This window comes from Lathyrus oleraceus, chromosome 7 (genome assembly GCF_024323335.1).
Source record: "Lathyrus oleraceus cultivar Zhongwan6 chromosome 7, CAAS_Psat_ZW6_1.0, whole genome shotgun sequence".
NCBI classification, from domain to species: domain Eukaryota; kingdom Viridiplantae; phylum Streptophyta; class Magnoliopsida; order Fabales; family Fabaceae; genus Lathyrus; species Lathyrus oleraceus.
The window spans coordinates 93,233,235-93,253,424 of NC_066585.1; the positions used below are offsets into that span (position 1 = coordinate 93,233,235).

Consider the following 20,190-nt stretch of genomic DNA (forward strand, 5'->3'; position numbering starts at 1 on the left):
AACTATTGTGTGTTGTGTTCCTCTTCTGTACAAGTGGTTTTTTTTGCACTTACCTCAGACACCTGCTTTTGTGGAGAATAAACAATGTCTATGGTGGTCTCAGAGACTTATGTCTCTCACTAATGATGATATAGTTTGGTATGATTCTTCATTGGGTATCTTTGAGATCATTGATTGTTGTGGTGAATTCTCTAATGTGCCTCTCATTGGTACACAAGGAGGAATTAGCTACAACCCTGCTTTGGCTCTTCGTCAACTTGGGTTCCCCTTGAGAGACAAACCTAATAACACTTTGTTAGAAGGCATTTTCTATCAAGAGGGTAAAGATCCTCAACATTTGAAGCAGAAGATTGTGCATGCTTGGCATAATGTGCATAGGAAAGGAAGATTCGAACTTGGTCCGTGTAACTGTGTAGCTTTGGAAGCTTACACTCTTTGGGTGAAGAAGAGAGCTTTGGAATTGAAGATGTTTTATGCTTATGAGAGACATATGTCTATGGTTGTGGTTGAGCCATATACTCTCCCTAACCAAGATGTAGGGGAGTTGGAAGATGCACTCGCCAAGATGAAGCAAGAGAAAGATATGTGGGAAGAGCGTTTCCATGCTTTGAGCAGAAAGCATGAGGAGTCGCAGCTTGAGTCTAAGGACAAGGATGCACTTATTGAGCTTCTTGAAGAGCGAGTAGTGAAGAGACAGACAGAGCTAGAGGTTTCATCTTCCTCTAGTATGCCTCAGCCTTCCGTTGCTTGGAAGAAAATTGTTGATTATCTTGTCCTCGAGAAGACTCAGATGAAGACTTCTTTTGAGTCTGATATTCGACGCATCCGAAGGAAGTACGCGTCTGCGGCCTGATATTCTGATATTGTTGTTAGGGATCCTTAGGATTTTTAGTTTCCTTTTCTCTTGTATCTTTGTATTTTGGTTTATGAAATTGTACTCAGTGTAATCCTTCCAATTATATAAATAAAAGAGATTTTTATGGTCAATTAAATTGTGAAATTGTTATTATTATATATTTGCAAATAAAATAGTAAGTTCCTTGAAAACAAGAACAATCAAAACATTGCATTTCATGCATCATTTGCATAAACATGTTTCTGTTTCGCCAGATGTCTTATTGGTTATTCTTTTGTGCTTCAGCCAAGCTGATTCATCGATATAATACCCGCGCCAATCACTCAAGAATCATGGAACGTCTAGAGTAAGAGAACAGAGACTTGAAGAACGAGATCGCCCGCCTGACTGCCATGATGAAGTCAGTGTTAGCTGCTCAGAGTCAATCTTCTCCAACACCTGCAACTCCTCCTCCTTAGAGGATGGTCATATCAGAGGTTGTTTCTTCAACCGTGCATGCCGCTCATTTCGCTCTTGCCATGCCTGCCGGATTCCCATGGGGAATGCCGCCCAATTTTGTACCTGAAGGTTTTGCGCCTATTTTTGCTTCCATGCCGACATCTAGCCCGATATGTCTATGCCACCACCGATTATTCACACTCTGCCTCGTGTTGAGGACACCATTTATCATTCTGAGCCGTCTGAGGGCCCTGATGTGTATGAGAAGATGGATGAAATGAAAGACTAATTCCTTGAGCTGCGAAAGGAGTTGAAGACCCTGAGGGGAAAATATTTGTTTGGTAAGAGTGTTGCGGAACTTTGCTTGGTTCCTAATGTCAAAATCCCGATGAAGTTCAAAGTCCCTGACTTTGAAAAGTATAAGGGAATACTTGTCCACTCAGTCATCTCGTCATGTATGCTAGAAAGATGTCGATGCAAACCGATAATGATCAGTTACTGATTCATTATTTTCAAGACAGTATGACTGGTGTCACTTTGAGGTGGTACATGGGTTTGGATAGTGCGAGTGTTCGCACGTTCAATGATTTGGGTGAGGCTTTCATGAAGTAGTATAAATATAATGTCGATATGGCGCCTAATAGGGACCAGTTGAGGTCGTTATCTCAGAAGGACAAGGAGACGTTCAAGGAATACGCTCAGCGATAGAGAGAGTTAGCCGCTCAGATTACCCCTCCTTTGGAAGAAAAGAAGATGACCAAGATTTTTCTCAAGACCCTGACGAGCGTATGATTGCCAGTGCCCCCAATGATTTTACCGAAATGGTAAACATGGGGATGAGGTTAGAAGAAGGTGTTTGAGAGGGACGATTGTCTAAAGAGGAGGTTTCATCCAGCAAGAAGTATGGCAGTGGGTTTGCCAGAAAGAAAGAAGGCGAGACTAATGAAATATCAGTTGGGAGGCAGAGGATGCCTCATGTTAGAAGGAACCCACAACCTCGTCAAGACCATCATCAAGTATCATATGTTATTCCAGTGTTTTCCAACAATCAACCAATGCCAGTTCAACAATAACGTCAACAACAGCCACTGCAAAGAACAAACAACTACAACAACAACAACAACAACAATCATCAACAACCGCAAAACTTTGAGAGGAAGAAGGCCTCTTTCGACCTGATTCCTATGTCTTATGCTGAATTGTATACATCATTGGTTCTCGAGAACCTTTTGCAACTGAGAAATCCTCTGCATATTCCATAACCACTTCCATGGTGGTACAAGCCAGAGCTTCACTGTGCCTTTCACCAAGGGGCTCCTGGCCATGATATCGAGAACTGTTACCCCCTGAAATATGAAGTCCAAAAGTTGGTTAAGAGTGAGATGGTGTCCTTTGAAGGACCGTGCGCCGAATGTCAAAGTTAATCCACTACCTGCTCATGGTAATCCTTCTATCAACATGGTATATGGTTGTCCTGGGGAGTTCAAAGTATATGATGTCCGTTTCAGTAGAAGGTCCTTGGTGACGATACACAAGGATATTTGTATGGTGAGTGATTGTGAGCATGACCATGATGGTTGTGCAATTTGCAGTGTCAATCCTCGAGGTTGTATGGTTGTGAAGAGAGATATCTAGAGGTTGATGGATGAGGGTATGATCCGGATTCTTCAGTCCCGTCAATTGGGTGACGATGTGAATGTAATAGTTCTAGTGTTCAAGACACCAGAGAGAGTGGTGATTCAATTTGACAGCAGCAATAGTAACAATGTCAACAATAGATCGGTATCATCGTTGGTTATACGGTTAGCGGGACCCGTCCCGTATGCATCCGATAAGGTTGTTCCGTATCAGTACAATGCTACCATGCTAGAGAATGGTCAAGAGGTTCCTTTGCCTACGACTAGTTCTGTTGTGAGCATTGCTGATGTTACAAAGGTGACCCATAGCGATCGAGTTTTAGGGTTGGTGTTCCCAAAGAATGTGGAAGATTGTTCAGCTGGTAAGAAAGTGGAAGTGCCTGCAGTAGATCCAGTTAATACTCCAAAGTGTCAGTCTGGTGAATCCAGTGATTTAAAGCCTAACGATGATAATGAGGTGCTTCATTTGATTAAGAAAAGTGAATTCAATGTGGTGGAGCAGTTACTCCAAACTCCCTCCAAGATTTCAGTGTTGTCTCTACTTATGAACTCTGAAGCGCACAGAGAAGTATTGCAGAAAGTATTGGAGCAAGCGTATGTAGAGCATGATGTTATGGTGGATCTGTTTGATCATATTATGGCTAATATAACTTCTTGCAACAACTTGAGCTTCTATGATAAGGAACTTCCTGAGGAGGGTAGAAATCACAACTTAGCATTGCATATTTCGATGAATTGCAAGAAGGATGCTCTGTTGAACGTATTGGTTGATACCGGTTCGTCTTTGAATGTACTTCTGATCGCGACTTTATGAGTCGATTGGGGTACTAACTGCCAGTGCACAGTTCTATCGCGTAGTTTTAAAAGATATCGATCCCACAGGGACTTATGAATCGATATACCGTTTTCTAAGGTTACTTCATAAAGCTAAGGCGGATGATACTTTGATTGTTTGGGGGAGAAGTAAAACTAAAATAAGATCTAGGTTAAATATCAAATAAGCGGATATCGGTATGTAGTTCGTCGTAATTAGGGAATCAAATCTTCGCTGGTTTCTTGGTTTTAAAATAAATCTTTTCAGTAGACACTATTGATTAAAAGTCTTATCTCAAACTATCGCTCTGTTGAATAGACCATGACTTTATATTAACGTGGCTGTCACTTATTAGTTAAGTCCAAAATCACTTTTTGAAAACAACAGAATCTATAGAAACTCTTTTCAAGAAAATACTAACCGTTTAAACACCCTCGTCTCAAACTCTCGCTCTGTTGACTTAGATTATATAATTAAACTTAAATGCTTAACTCTCGTCCTCACAATTAACCTTTAAAAATACTTTTTGAAAAAGATTAGAATTTAATTAACTCTAAAAATTGCTTTCGCCCTGATTTAGAATTAATGTCCAATTTACACTGTCCAGTTAAAAACTCAAACTTTCGTTCTATTGATTTTAACTTCTTTATGTCTTTTACTCTCGTACAAAAACTTTGGGATTAATGCTGTAAATTGAGACCATAAAAAGAGTGACTTTATTTTTAAATGAAATTAAACCAACTTAGTTTTGATTCCTTCATTCCGCTTACTTTACATACCGATATCTAAATTAATTAGCCGGACATGCTAAACAGGTCTAAACAATTATCATGCTTAAATAAAATCATATCAGGCAAACAATATAAATAAACAGCAATGCAGAGCATATATAAATTAAAACAATAAATTAAAGAACCTGAATAATTAATAGGAATCTTGAACACTCCACCACAGACCGGTTGGATTTGTTCTTGAACTCTTCAATCGGACAGGAAAATAAAAGCGAAGGAATAAAATACTATGATCTAACGTAAGGTTAGATCCAGTAAAAGATACACAATAGTTTCCGGTGTAGAAACTATTGTGTGAAAAATTAATTAAGTGCTCTGAAAATTGACTGGAAAAGAAAAGGAAATGAAAATTGCTAATAAAAATAGAAAGTTGTAGAAAATTAATGTTGTAAATGCTTGTACGGCGGAAAAAGAAGGAGAGCCTCCAGGGTTGGATAAAAGCAACTATTTATATTAATCCACTTTGTAACCGTTTCCAAAAGTGTCTTCCGTAAGTAACTTTCACGCTTCAACGGGTCAAACGGAAGAATAGGCTCAACGTGCCTATGTTGCGCGTCAAAAGCCAAAAATATAGGAGAGGGGTGTGACGTTCGTCACACCATGTGTTACGCTCGTAACACAAGGTAGCAGGGCGTGACGCTCGTCACACCATGTGTGGCGGTCGTCACAGCTTCAGCGCTACTGCCTTGTAATTGTGGGCTGGGCTTTAGTGGAATTTGCTTCTCATCATATCTTTTTGCACCCCCTTTTCTTCCTTTTTCACTTATGCTTCAAATAAGTTACCTGAGATAAATAGAAGGAAAAAATACCAAGTAATATCGAATAAAATGAAATAAATCGAAACAAATAATAATATAATTTAATTAAATCGAGTCCAAAAATGTGATATTATTTCATGTTATCAAACTCCCCCATACTTAGACCTTTGCTTGTCCTCAAGCAAGATACAGTATAGAAATCGTTTTAAAAATTTAGCCAGATGAAATTTCAAAACACACATCAATTCGTACTAGGTTGCAAGTAAACCTTGTTTAGAAGTAACCTGAGTTTAATCTTAACATCAATAACTACCGTTACAACCTCAGATAACCCCACCTTATGCAAACCAGTTCGAGTCACGCTAGTATAGCTATCCTAGTTCCTTTACTCTTATTTCACCCGTTTTCATTCTAGCGAAATCACATTAAGCCCTTTATCGTTTCGCGCACATAGTGGAGTGACCGGTTAGTGATTCTGATCCCCTTTTTAGCTTGAAGCTCTGGTACATTAGTCGGATAACTTCGTTACTTGGTCCATTGCAAATTGCGGGGGATCGGACCGTAGTCCGCCCTACCAAGTTCAGCACCAGATACCTGCTGAACCAACTCATAATGGATCTTTCGTATTATGCTTTTGTATGATTTGCAACCTTTAGATTAGATGATCTAGTAAGGATCACCTAACTTAATTAGTGCATTTCCTGATATATATATATATATATATATTTTTTATTTTTATTTTTATTTTGGGAATCATTCACTTATATTCATCGGCCCTCCATGTAGTTTGCTATTAAGATGGTGCTGACTTCTTGTATAAACTACTCGGGGTTACTATAAAACTAAAAGTTCAAGGGATTGGTATAATAGGTACTTTTCTGATCTAACATGCTGAGGTTTGTTTAGAGCGTTGGAGCGGTAATAATTTTTGTCTTAATTTTACTCAAGTTTGATAAAATAAACAACCTTTATACTTACCGAGTGTGTTAAATTTTTGTTATGGCTCAAGAAAATTAAGGGGAATAGATAATAAGAATTTTTCACACTAGGGACTTAATTTAAAATAAATATATATTATAAAATTTATATATATATATATATATATATATATATATATATATATATATATATATATATATATATATATATATATATCGTAAGAAAGGGAAATGACAATGAGAGGGAAAATAACATACTTGAAAAGGGAAGATTGAAAGAACAAGGTTTTCCCCCCCACACTTAAATGAAACATTGTCCCCAATGTTTCAAAGAAAACAAAAGAAATAGAAAAAGAAAGAGAAACTAAAGTCAATGCTGTCTGCCGCCTCTTGTTCTTGGACCTGGTGATCGTTGACGAACATCCAAGTCATCAAACCGGCTGAGCAACTCAGCGAACCGCTAATCGGTTATTGCATTCCTCGCTTCCTGTTGTTGTTGCATCTGGCGCATCATTTGCATCACTTCGAGATTCTGCGCATGCATACCATCAATAGCATCCATGATGTCGTCGTTGGTTGTTGGCCTTCTTCTTCGACGGTGTCGGGAGGATGTAGCATTATCGGAAGGGTTGAGCGGGACTGATTGTTGCTCAGGACCTTGATCGCCTTGCTCCATTTCTTCAAACTCGTCTGGAGGCGGGTTTGCGTGTGTAGGCTCAGTAGCTTCGGGAGCATTCAGATCGTAGATGAAATGGTTGGGGTTGGTGACATCTGTGAGGGCAATGTTGGGTAAAACAACGCTTGGGACTTCTTGGTTGTTTACCATAAGATAGTATCTTCCGCCTACCCTGTTTTTGATTAGGCGGCTGGACCGACAATAGCTTATATCCATAAATAGGGGTGGCAAAGATTCTAAATTTTGGAGTCGGTCCCCTAGATTTAAGCCAAGTGCTATTGTGGTTATTAAACCTCTAATCACAAAAGGTTGGCGGCCTCTAGCACATAGGGTACGGATATGATGAAATAAGAAAGAGGTAGCGTTTACCTTTGTATCCGTTGCAAAGACGCAGTGGAGGAAGAATAATTCCTTCGCGTTGACTTTGCTGTTGTTCGGTCTTCCAAAAACTGTGTTTTGCAGGATGTGGATAAAATATCGGATGGTTGGGTTATGTATATGCGAAGCAAGTAATACATCCCAGTTGTTGGTTTCCACACCGGATATTTTTCTAAAGAGATCGAAGGCGTTTATGTGCCACTGGGAGTTCGGAGGTATTCTTGGGTGGATTTAACCTTCTACAGGGAATTGTAGCATGGTACTCAATTGGTTCTGGGATAGTGAGTACTCGGTGTTGAACATGCGGAAGGTTGCGGTGCCGGTTAAGTACTCGTCTTCACCGGTAGGAGTGGTGTATGAATAGGAACTTAGAAATTCTAAGGTGAGTGATGGATAGGTAGGTTGATTGTGTGTGCAAAGAAAGGTTAAATCAGCAAGGCGGAGCATCCATTGTATACCTTGAAGTAATCCTAATTCTTGTAAACAATTTGAATCAGGATACCTGGTAGATACGACACCTCGCTGTTGGAAACGCTCGAACTGCTCCCTTTGAGAATTATCATCTTCGGATCGGAAGATGATATTTCCGAATTCTTGGTTTCCCGCCATACTGATAAGTGGGTTGAAAGAGGTAGAAGGGAAGAAAAGGGATTTTGAGAGAGTGGTTTGTTGGATGATGTAGAAGGAAAGGTATGGTGGGTATTTATAGGAAAAGTTTGGGAAGTTGGAAAGGGAGTGGGTGAAAAATAAATAAATGTGATTTAATGTGAGTAAATGGGTAAATGAATGGGGAAGGTAAAAAAAATGGGGTGGTGTAACGGTCGTGTCTCCAACGGTTACTAACGTTCACCTAGTCTAAAGGTGTCACGCTCGTGACAAGGGTGTTACGAGCGTCACAGGCACTTGGTGTGACGGCCGTGATGGCTTGTGTGACGCTCGTCACACAGTCAGCTTGCAACGGTCACTGCTTGCGTGGGTGCTTCATAATTTGTTTTTATTATTATATTTTATTTTTGTTATTTTGTTATGCTTATGTTTATTTTATTTTGCTATTGTAATGCTTTTAAATTGCCTTGCATGCTATTCTACTATCATAATATATATATTTCTTTAATAAGTTATGTAAGTAGCATACAGTAGAGAGCATTATTGATAATTATAGATATTGCATAAGTCATAGTAAAATAAACCAATAGCTTCATAAAAAAATCATAATGTAATATTGGAAGACAAAAGCAAACATGCGAAAGAAAAACAAATACTAATATTAAAAATAATGTGAAACAAAACTAATAAATAGCCTAAACTAATAAATAGCCTAAACTAAAACTAAGTAACTAAGAAAAACAACTTCTATCCACTTGCAGGATCTCTGGCCGAATGAGCAAAGGAGTTAACACGGTTTAGCAACTCGTGGAATTGATTTGTCATACTGCTCATGTATCCCATAAATTCTTGTCCCATGTTAGCTAACTCTTCTCTGATGGCGTCTTGTTCTGACATCAAAGCTTGAATGGTGGTGTTATAATTAGCTCCGGGCATATGATGTCTAAGATCGGGTATTGCCGATTCTTCGGTCGGGATAGGCTGAGGTGGAGGGTCAATATCATAATAACCAGATGGTTTCTGAGGGTCAGACTCAGCATAAGGAATCTGGTCGTCACAAATCTCATAGTCCTGGATGGATTCAGTAGATCTAGCAGGAGAAGGTATTCCGTTCAGGTTGTAGAGCCAGTTGTTTCGGTTATGAACACTAGTCCTCGGACTAGGCAAGGTGAATAGGCAAAGAACTTGGTTATTGACTATTAATTCAAACTCTTCTGGCCCGAGGTTTGCTATAAACATAATGTTGAAGAGGAAGGGTATACTCATAGTAACAATGCCACAAAAAGGGCTTAGGTCAAGCATAGGTTGACGTAATCCGATAGCATTACCAATCATGGTTATCAATCCGCCTATTTGAATCGGTGCTCGTTCATCTTGGATAAGGCGGTCAAAGTTCGCCAACATAAAAGCGGCACCATTCACTGGACGGTTCTGGGAAGCACAAAATATGATGAAGAGTTCATCACGTGATACTGTAGTACTGTTTGACTTCTTCCCAAACAGGGTGTGGGCCGGGATCTTATGGAAATAACGAAAGGTCGGGTTATGTATGTTTCCAAAAAGAAACTCATGTTCCTCGGGGTCGTCATTTCCAGTCAAGCTTCCCCAAAAATGTTCAAGTTCTCTATATTCAAAAAGGTCTTCTTGGCTCACTGTGAATGTATCAAAAGAGGTAGGGAACCCTAAAAGGTTAGTAAAGTCTTGAATGTTAAATTGATACTCCATGTTGAACATTCTGAACTGAATGAAACCTCTGATTATTCCTTTTCCATGGCTGGGTAGATAGATCAGGGAGCTAAGGAATTCTAGCGTTAGTCTCCGGTAAGTGACGAATTATCTTCGGATAGGAGTGGTTTCCCACCCTATTTGACTCAGCAAATACAAGACACTCTCTCTTAGTCCAAGGGCAGTCATTGCCCAATCATCAGCATACAAACTAGGTAGCATCTCTCTCTACTAGTTCCTCAAACTTTTATTTCTGAGCTTTCCCTCTGAATTTGATACCCATACGATCTATTTGTCCCATCAGGTTAATGTTAGCTAGAGAAAAGAAAAACAAGAGTCTTAGTAGGATTTTGGCCAAATGCCGAAAGAAGAAAAGAAGAAAAATTTTATAAATTAAAATAAATGAAGAATGAATACTAAATAAAATTTAAAAGAATAATCAAAGAAGAAATAAAAAAAAATTGTGGGTTGTCTCCCACGAAGCGCTTTGTTTAATGTTGCAAGCTCGACATAAAAACTATCAAATATAATCTATAAAATTTGGAGGCATTACGTCTAAGTGCAGGACTTGTGAATCTTCATTGTTCTCTGCATGATGATAATGTTTTAGACGCTGCCCGTTTACGATAAACGGTTCAATGGATTTTCCTTTAATTTCCACCGCTCCACTTGGAAAAACATTGGTGACTTGGAAAGGGCCTGACCATCTAGAACGTAGTTTTCCTGGGAATAACTTAAGTCTAGAGTTGAACAAAAGGACTATATCGCCTTGTTTGAAGATTTTTCTTGATATACGTTTATCATGCCATTTTTTCGTTCTTTCTTTGTAGATTCTGGCATTTTCGTAGGCGTCTTGTCGAAGTTCCTCTAATTCGTTTATGTCAAGAATTCGCTTTTCACCAGCGGCCTTATAGTTTAAATTTAGATTTTTAATAGCCCAGTAGGCCTTATGTTCTAATTCTACCGGGAGGTGGCAAGATTTTCCATAAATAAGCTTAAATGGGGTTGTCCCTATGGGAGTTTTGTAAGCGGTTCGATATGCCCATAAAGCTTCAGGTAGATTCGATGACCAGTCTTTCCTTGAGGTGGCGACTGTTTTTTCTAATATTTGTTTAATTTCTCTGTTAGACACTTCCACTTGTCCACTGGTTTGAGGATGGTAAGGTGTCGTTACTCTATGTCTTACGCCATACTTAAACAGTAGTTTTTCGAGTACCTTAGATATGAAATGCGATCCACCATCACTGACTACTATTCTTGGGACACCAAATCTCGGGAAAATTATATTCTTAAAGAGTCTAGTTACTACTCGTGTGTCGTTTGTTGGAGAAGCTATGGCTTCAATCCATTTTGATACGTAGTCAACCGCTACGAGTATGTACTTGTTACCGAAAGAAGGTGGAAAAGGTCCCATGAAATCTATTCCCCACACGTCGAAAATCTCTACTTCCAAAATGCCCTTTTGTGGCATCTCGTCACGTCTAGATATGTTTCCTGTGCGTTGACATCTATCACATTTCTTGATAGCCGCATGCACATCCCTCCATATGTTTGGCCAATAAAAACCGGCTTGTAGGATTTTGAAGCAGGTCTTAGATGTACTTGCATGTCCACCATAAGGAGCGGAGTGACAGTGTTGGATTATATTTTCTATCTCTTCTTCAGGTATACACCGACGGAAAATACCATCGGGGCCTCTTTTGAAAAGTAAAGGGTCATCCCAGTAATAATGTTTTATGTCATGAAAGAATCGTTTCTTTTGTTGGTAAGATAAATTAGGTGGAACTATTCCGGCAGCTAAATAATTGACGAGATCAGCGTACCATGGTGTAACACATATAGCTAAGGTGGTCTCTACCTGTTTATCAGCTTTATTTTCTTCCAAAGTAGCTATAAGTTTATCGTACGAGAAATCATCGTTGATCGATGTTCTTTCCGGTTCCAGGTTTTCGAGTCTAGAGAGGTGATCTGCTACTACGTTTTCAGTTCCTTTCTTATCTCTGATTTCCAAATCGAATTCTTGTAGCAACAAGACCCACCTTAGGAGTCTAGGTTTAGCGTCCTTTTTTGTTAAGAGGTACTTAATGGCGGCGTGGTCAGTGTAAACGATTATTTTAGCTCCGACCAAGTAAGAACGAAATTTATCTAGTGCAAACACTACTGCCAAAAGTTCTTTCTCGGTTGTGGCGTAATTCATTTGTGCTTCGTCTAGAGTTCTACTTGCGTAATATATGACGTGAAGCTTTTTATACTTTCGTTGTCCTAAAACAGCGCCCACGGCGTAATCACTTGCGTCACACATTATTTCGAATGGTTCATTCCAATCCGGTGTCTGCATTATGGGTGCGGAGATCAATGCTTGTTTAAGCGTTTGGAATGCTTCTAAACATTTATTGTCGAAGATGAATTCAGCATCTTTCATCAATAATCCGGTTAAAGGTTTAGTTATTTTAGAGAAGTCTTTAATGAATCGTCGGTAAAAACCGGCATGTCCTAAGAAGCTTCGTACTTCTCTCACAGTTTTCGGAGGTTGAAGGTTTTCGATTACCTCTATTTTGGCTTTGTCTACTTCAATTCCTCTATTTGATATGATGTGTCCTAAAACAATTCCTTCTTGTACCATAAAGTGACATTTTTCCCAATTAAGTACTAGGTTTACTTTTACACATCGTTCTAGAACTCTTTCTAGGTTTTCAAGACATTCTTCAAAGCTTTGTCCGCATACGGAAAAATCATCCATAAATATTGCCATCATGCACCTTTGGAAGGTTGCAGGAGCATTGCACAAGCCAAATGGCATTCGTCGATAAGCGAAGGTACCAAAAGGACACGTGAATGTTGTCTTTTCTTGGTCATCAGGATGAATTGGTATTTGAAAGAAGCCTGAGTAACCGTCAAGATAGCAGAACTGAGAATGTTTTGCTAATCGTTCTAACATCTGGTCAATGAATGGTAAAGGGAAATGATCTTTTCGGGTTGCTTTGTTTAGTTTCCTATAGTCAATGCACATTCTCCATCCCGATTCGATTCGTTTGGTTATAGTTTCTCCTTTTTCATTTTCAATAACTGTTATACCTCCTTTCTTTGGTACTACGTGTACAAGACTAACCCATTTGCTATCAGATATAGGATATATGATACCTGCCTCTAATAACTTTGTTACTTCCTTCTTCACTACCTCACTCAGGATCGGGTTTAGTCTCCTCTGATGTTCCCTAGAAGTTTTACAGTCTTCTTCTAGCATGATGCGGTGCATACAAATAGAAGGACTTATTCCTTTAAGATCGGTTATGTTGTATCCTAGTGCGGTTGGATATTTTCTTAAGATATGTAAGAGTTTTTCGGTTTCGAGTTTTCCTTGGTCTGCATTAACTATCACTGGTCGTTCAAGTCCTAAGTCTAGGAATTCATATCTCAGATTTTTGGGAAGTGTTTTCAGGTCGAGGTTTGGTTTCTTAAGGCATTGCGTAGGATCCGGTGTTATTGCTAAACATTGGTTAAGTCCGTCTTCTACACGATAGTCAGACAATTTGTCATTTTCTAACTCTGTTTCTTTTATGCATTCATCGATGATATCCATGAAGTAACACGTGTCATCTATTGCAGGTGCTTTCAAAAATTGGGAAAGAATGAACTCAATTTTCTCTTCTCCTACTTCGAAAGTGAGTCGTCCTCGTTTTACGTCTATGATCGCACCGGCGGTTGCTAAGAATGGTCTTCCCAATATAATGGGTGTAACTTCATCTTCTCTAATGTCCATAATTATAAAATCGGTTGGAATGTAGAATTGACCTATGCGCACGGGAACGTTTTCAAGAATTCCTACAGGATATCTAACGGAACGATCTGCTAGTTGCACAGACATTTTAGTTGGTCTTAATTCTCCCATTTCCAGTTTCTTGCATATGGATAAAGGCATAACACTAATACCGGCTCCTAAATCGCATAAGGCTTTATCTATGACAAATTTTACTATGTGACAGGGTATAGAGAAACTGCCAGGATCTTTAAGTTTAGGAGGCATATTCTGGATTATAGCGCTACATTCAACAGTGAGTGTAACGGTTTCGCTATCTTCAAGTTTCCTTTTATTGGAAAGAATTTCTTTCAAGAACTTAGCATATGAGGGCATCTGCGTAATAGCTTCTGTAAACGGAATTGTGACGTTTAATTGTTTCAATAAGTCAATAAATTTTTTAAATTGGCCTGCATCTTTGGTTTTAATAAGCCTTTGAGGATAAGGGATAGGTGGTTTATAAGGTGGTGGAGGTACATAAGGTTCTTTCTTTTCTACGGTTTCCTTATTACTCTCTTCCTTTTCCTTAGGTTTATTTTCTTCCTCAGTTGACTTTTTAGAGTTTTGGTTTTCAATCCTTGGATCTACTGGTCCTTCCACTTCCGTTCCACTTCTTAATATGATTGCATGAGCATGGTTTTTCGGGTTAGGTTGGGGCTGTCCAGGAAATGTACCAGTTGGGGCAGCAGTAGGCGCTTGTTGTTGAGCTACTTGTGATATTTGTGTTTCCAGCATTTTGTTATGGGTAGCCAGGGCATCTACTTTACTTGCTAGTTGTTTAATTTGTTCACTAGTGTGTATATTCTGGTTTAAGAAATCCTTATTGGTTTGCTGTTGAGAAGCTATGAAGTTCTCCATCATGATTTCCAAGTTGGATTTCCTAGGAACGTTATTGTTAGGTGTAGATGGGGTCGGCTTTTGATATCCAGGAGGTATAGCTGAGGCTTGATTGGGAGCTTGTCCTGGTGCGTATAAAGCATTATTACTCTTATATGAAAAATTAGGATGGTTCTTCCAGTTTGAGTTATAGGTATGCGAGTAGAGATCTCCTTGAGCATAGTTCACTTGCTCTGCTTGGATTCCTGTTAGGAGTTGACAATCTGCAGGAGTGTGACCTTGGATTCCACAGACTTCGCAATTTTGAGCTGCAGCAACCACGGTGGCTGGAGGTGATACATTTAAACTTTCAATTTTCTGGGCCAGAGCATCCACTTTTGCATTAACATGATCAAGGCTACTTATCTCGTACATGCCACTTTTCGTTTGAGGTTTCTCTACCATTGTTCGGTCGCTTGCCCACTGATAATGGTTTTGGGCCATGCTTTCGATAAGTTGATAAGCATCGGCATAAGGTTTATCCATAAGCGCACCACCTGCGGCGGCGTCTATTGTTAACCTTGTGTTGTATAAGAGACCATTATAGAAGGTATGAATTACTAACCAGTCCTCTAAACCATGATGTGGACAAAGTCTCATCATGTCTTTGTATCTTTCCCATGCTTCGAAAAGAGACTTGTTATCTTTCTGTTTAAATCCATTTATCTGGGCTCTCAACATAGCTGTTTTGCTTGGAGGAAAATATCGGGCAAGAAAGACTTTCTTCAACTCGTTCCATGTGGTGACTGAATTTGAAGGAAGAGACTGAAGCCATCTTCTAGCTTTATCTCTTAACGAGAAAGGAAAAAGATGAAGTCGAATTGCCTCTGAAGTGACACCATTAGCTTTAACAGTATCAGCGTATTGGACAAATACGGATAAATGAAGGTTTGGATCCTCGGTAGGATTTCCAGAGAATTGATTCTGTTGCACTGCTTGTAACAGCGAAGGTTTAAGTTCGAAGTTGTTTGCTTCGATTGCGGGTGGAGCAATACTCGAATGCGGCTCATCTTGCGATGGAGCGGCGTAATCTCGAAGAGCACGAGCTGGTTCTGCCATCTCGGGTATCGGCGAAGGAAGAAGATTTTTGAGGTCGGGCACTTCGATAGGAGGAAGATTGTTTGCAGCACGATATTCCCGAATTCGTCGTAAGACTCGGAGATATAGTTCAACGTCGTTGATTCGTAAGTAAAACGGTTCGCCTTGTGAGCGAGTGTGTGGCATACAAATCAACGAAAGAAAGAAAGAAATAAAAAATGCCTTAGTCTCTACAGCGTAACAGAAGAGTTACGATATCGACTAAATAAAAGTCCCCGGCAACGGCGCCAAAAACTTGATCGCGACTTTATGAGTCGATTGGGGTACTAACTGCAAGTGCACAGTTCTATCGCGTAGTTTTAAAAGATATCGATCCCACAGGGACTTATGAATCGATATACCGTTTTCTAAGGTTACTTCGTAAAGCTAAGGCGGATGATACTTTGATTGTTTGGGGGAGAAGTAAAACTAAAATAAGATCTAGGTTAAATATCAAATAAGTGGATATCGGTATGTAGTTCGTCGTAATTAGGGAATCAAATCTTCGCTGGTTTCTTGGTTTTAAAATAAATCTTTTCAGTAGACACTATTGATTAAAAGTCTTATCTCAAACTCTCGCTCTGTTGAATAGACCATGACTTTATATTAACGTGGCTGTCACTTATTAGTTAAGTCCAAAATCACTTTTTGAAAACAACAGAATCTATAGAAACTCTTTTCAAGAAAATACTAACCGTTTAAACACCCTCGTCTCAAACTCTCGCTCTGTTGACTTAGATTATATAATTAAACTTAAATGCTTAACTCTCGTCCTCACAATTAACCTTTAAAAATACTTTTTGAAAAAGATTAGAATTTAATTAACTCTAAAAATTGCTTTCGCCCTGATTTAGAATTAATGTCCAATTTACACTGTCCAGTTAAAAACTCAAACTTTCGTTCTATTGATTTTAACTTCTTTATGTCTTTTACTCTCGTACAAAAACTTTGGGATTAATGTTGTAAATTGAGACCATAAAAAGAGTGACTTTATTTTTAAATGAAATTAAACCAACTTAGTTTTGATTCCTTCATTCCGCTTACTTTACATACCGATATCTAAATTAATTAGCCGGACATGCTAAACAGGTCTAAACAATTATCATGCTTAAATAAAATCATATCATGCAAACAATATAAATAAACAGCAATGCAGAGCATATATAAATTAAAACAATAAATTAAAGAACCTGAATAATTAATAGGAATCTTGAACACTCCACCACAGACCGGTTGGATTTGTTCTTGAACTCTTCAATCGGACAGGAAAATAAAAGCGAAGGAATAAAATACTATGATCTAACGTAAGGTTAGATCCAGTAAAAGATACACAATAGTTTCCGGTGTAGAAACTATTGTGTGAAAAATTAATTAAGTGCTCTGAAAATTGACTGGAAAAGAAAAGGAAATGAAAATTGCTAATAAAAATAGAAAGCTGTAGAAAATTAATGTTGTAAATGCTTGTACGGCGGAAAAAGAAGGAGAGCCTCCAGGGTTGGATAAAAGCAACTATTTATATTAATCCACTTTGTAACCGTTTCCAAAAGTGCCTTCCGTAAGTAACTTTCACGCTTCAACGGGTCAAACGGAAGAATAGGCTCAACGTGCCTCTGTTGCGCGTCAAAAGCCAAAAATATAGGAGAGGGGTGTGACGTTCGTCACACCATGTGTTACGCTCGTAACACAAGGTAGCAGGGCGTGATGCTCGTCAAACCTTGTGTGGCGGTCGTCACAGCTTCAGCGCTCCTGGCTTGTAATTGTGGGTTGGGCTTTAGTGGAATTTGCTTCTCATCATATCTTTTTGCACCCCCTTTTCTTCCTTTTTCACTTATGCTTCAAATAAGTTACCTGAGATAAATAGAAGGAAAAAATACCAAGTAATATCGAATAAAATGAAATAAATCGAAACAAATAATAATATAATTTAATTAAATCGAGTCCAAAAATGTGATATTATTTCATGTTATCAACTTCCCAAATCAACTCTTTCTAGATTGACATATCAAGGAGCTCCGATGAGATATAGTGGTGTGATTGTCAAGGCATTTGATGGTTCTCGTAAGACTGTGATCGGTGAAGTGGACCTTCCTGTGAAGATATGTCTGTGTGATTTCCAAATTACTTTCCAGGTAATGGATATCCACTCGGCCTATAGCTGCTTGTTAGGAAGCCCATGGATACATGAAGCTGGAGCCGTTACGTCAACATTGCATCAGAAACTGAAATTTGTCAAGAATGGTAAGCTGGTTATTGTCGGTGGGGAGAAGGCTTTGTTGGTAAGCCACATATCATCTTTCTCTTACATAGAAGCTAAGGATGAGATTGGAACTCCATTCCAAGCTCTATCTATTGTTGAGGAAAATAGAGTTGGGGCACCTATGTTCTCATTCAAAGATGCGTAGAGAATTGTTGAAGATGGAAGTTCTAATTAGTGGGGTCAGATGGTAGAGGTTACCGATAATAAGAGCAGAGCTGGTTTGAGTTTCCAACGAGGTTCATCTGAGACTAGAGCTGAAGATGTGCAACACAGTTTCCGTAACGGAGGGTTCATTCATGGTAATGAAGAACACTTAGTTGTTGTGATCGAGGGTGATGAAGATGAAGACTGCACCAATTTTGTGACGCATGGAAAAGCTTGCAATAATTGGACTGCTGTTGATGTTCCTATTATTGTGCATCAATCTAAGTAATTGCTTTTATTTGTTTTTGAAAATCATTCTCCTATGCCTAAGGGAGAAGTGAACATTGTTTGACATTTTCAAATTTGATAATTAATAAAATTCAATTCTATTCATCCACATCTATGATGTTTTATTTTACTTTTTGCTTTTCTGAAAATTGGTAATCACAAAAAACATAAATCAATAAATATAATTTGTCCATCTGCATAATATTTGGTCACAATTCACTTCTCTAAAATCAAAATATCAAATAATTATGCAGGTTGGTTTCTAAACCCATTGAATACAGTGATCCTACTCCTTCGCCAAATTTTGAATTCCCTATGTTTCAGGCTGAGGAAGGAAGTGATGAAGAAGTATCTGATGAATTGTATCATCTACTTGAGCACGAGGAAAAAGCTATTTAGCCATTTGAAAAGCAGATTGAGTTAGTCAACTTGGGTTCCGAGGATGATGTGAAGGAAGTCAAGATTAGGTCTCGACAATGTCCAAAAGTTAAGAAGGGGTTGATTGATTTTCTCCGAGAGTATTCAGATGTGTTTGCTTGGTCCTATCAAGACATGCCTGGTTTGGATTCTGAGATTGTGGAGCATAGATTGTCGTTGAAGCCAAAATGCCCGTCAGTCAAGCAGAAGTTGAGGATGACTCATCCTGATATGGCAGTAAAGATCAAAGAAGAAGTGCAAAAGCAGATTAAGGTCGGTTTCCTTGTTACCGCTGAGTATCCGCAATGGGTGGCCAATATTGTGCTTGTTCCGAAGAAAGGTGGAAAAGTTCGTATATGCGTTGATTATAGAGATTTGAATAAATCCAGTTCGAAAGATGATTTCCCTCTGCCACACATTGACATGTTGGTAGACAATACAACTAAGTTCAAAGTATTTTCGTTTATGGACGGATTTTCCGGATATAATCAGATCAAGATGGCACCCGAAGATATGGAGAAGACCACATTCATTACACCCTAGGGAACATTCTATTACAGAGTGATTCCTTTCGGTTTAAAGAATGCTAGTGCAACATACCAGAGAGCAATGACTACTCTTTTTCATGATATGATGCATAAGTAGATCGAAGTCTATGTTAATGATATGATTGCTAAATCCAGTGATGAAGAAGAGCATGTTGAACATTTGTTGAAGTTATTCCAGCGTTTGAGGAAATACAAACTCTGCTTGAATCCCAATAAGTGTACATTTGGTGTTCATTCTGGTAAGTTGTTGGGCTTTATTATCAGCGAGAAGGGTATTAAAGTTGATCCTGCCAATGTTAAAGCAATACAAGAAATGTCTGCATCCAAAACTGAGAAGCAAGTTAGAGGTTTTCTCGGCCGCTTGAATTATATCTCTAGATTCATTTCACACATGACTGCCACATGTGCTCCTATATTCAAGCTTCTTCGGAAAGATCAGTCCTGTGATTGGACCGAAGACTGCCAGAAAGCTTTTGACAATATCAAAGAATATCTGCTTGAACCTTCGATTCTGTCTCCGTTTGTTGAAGGAAGACCATTGATCATGTATTTGACTGTGCTTGAAGAGAGTATGGGTTGTGTTCTTGGTCAGCAAGATGAGACTGGAAAGAAAGAATATGCTATTTACTACCTCAGTAAGAATTTCACTGATTGTGAGACTCGTTATTCTATGCTTGAGAAGACTTGTTGCGCATTGGCTTGGGCTGTTAAGCGTCTACGTCAATATATGTTGAATCATACCACTTGGTTGATATCCAAAATGGATCCAATCAAGTATATTTTTGAGAAGCCTGCTTTAACTGGGAGGATTTCCCATTGGCAAATGTTGTTATCAAAGTATGATATCGAATACCAATCTCAGAAAGCGATCAAAGGTAGTGTCTTGGCTGACCATTTGGCTCACCAACCAATTGAAGATTATCAGTCAGTGCAATATGATTTTCCTGATGAAGAGATCTTGTACTTGAAAATGAAATATTGTGATGAACCATTGCTTGAAGAAGGGCCAAAACCTGGTTCCCGTTGGGGAATGGTGTTTGATGGAGCTGTTAATCAATATGGTAATGGCATTGGGGCAGTAATCATTACTCCTCAAGGCACGCATTTTCCGTTTACAGCTAGATTGACTTTCAAGTGCACAAATAATATGGCTGAGTGTGAAGCTTGCAG

The 20,190-nt window shown here is 38.8% G+C and overlaps 1 non-coding gene across 1 annotated transcript; it reads left to right on the plus strand.

Annotated features, from left to right (window-relative positions):
- The first annotated feature begins 14,863 nt into the window (after positions 1-14,863).
- On the plus strand, positions 14,864-14,970 carry LOC127108672 (small nucleolar RNA R71). The gene has a single exon (XR_007796195.1). It is a non-coding gene; the product is annotated as a small nucleolar RNA R71 (small nucleolar RNA).
- Positions 14,971-20,190: the final 5,220 nt, after the last annotated feature.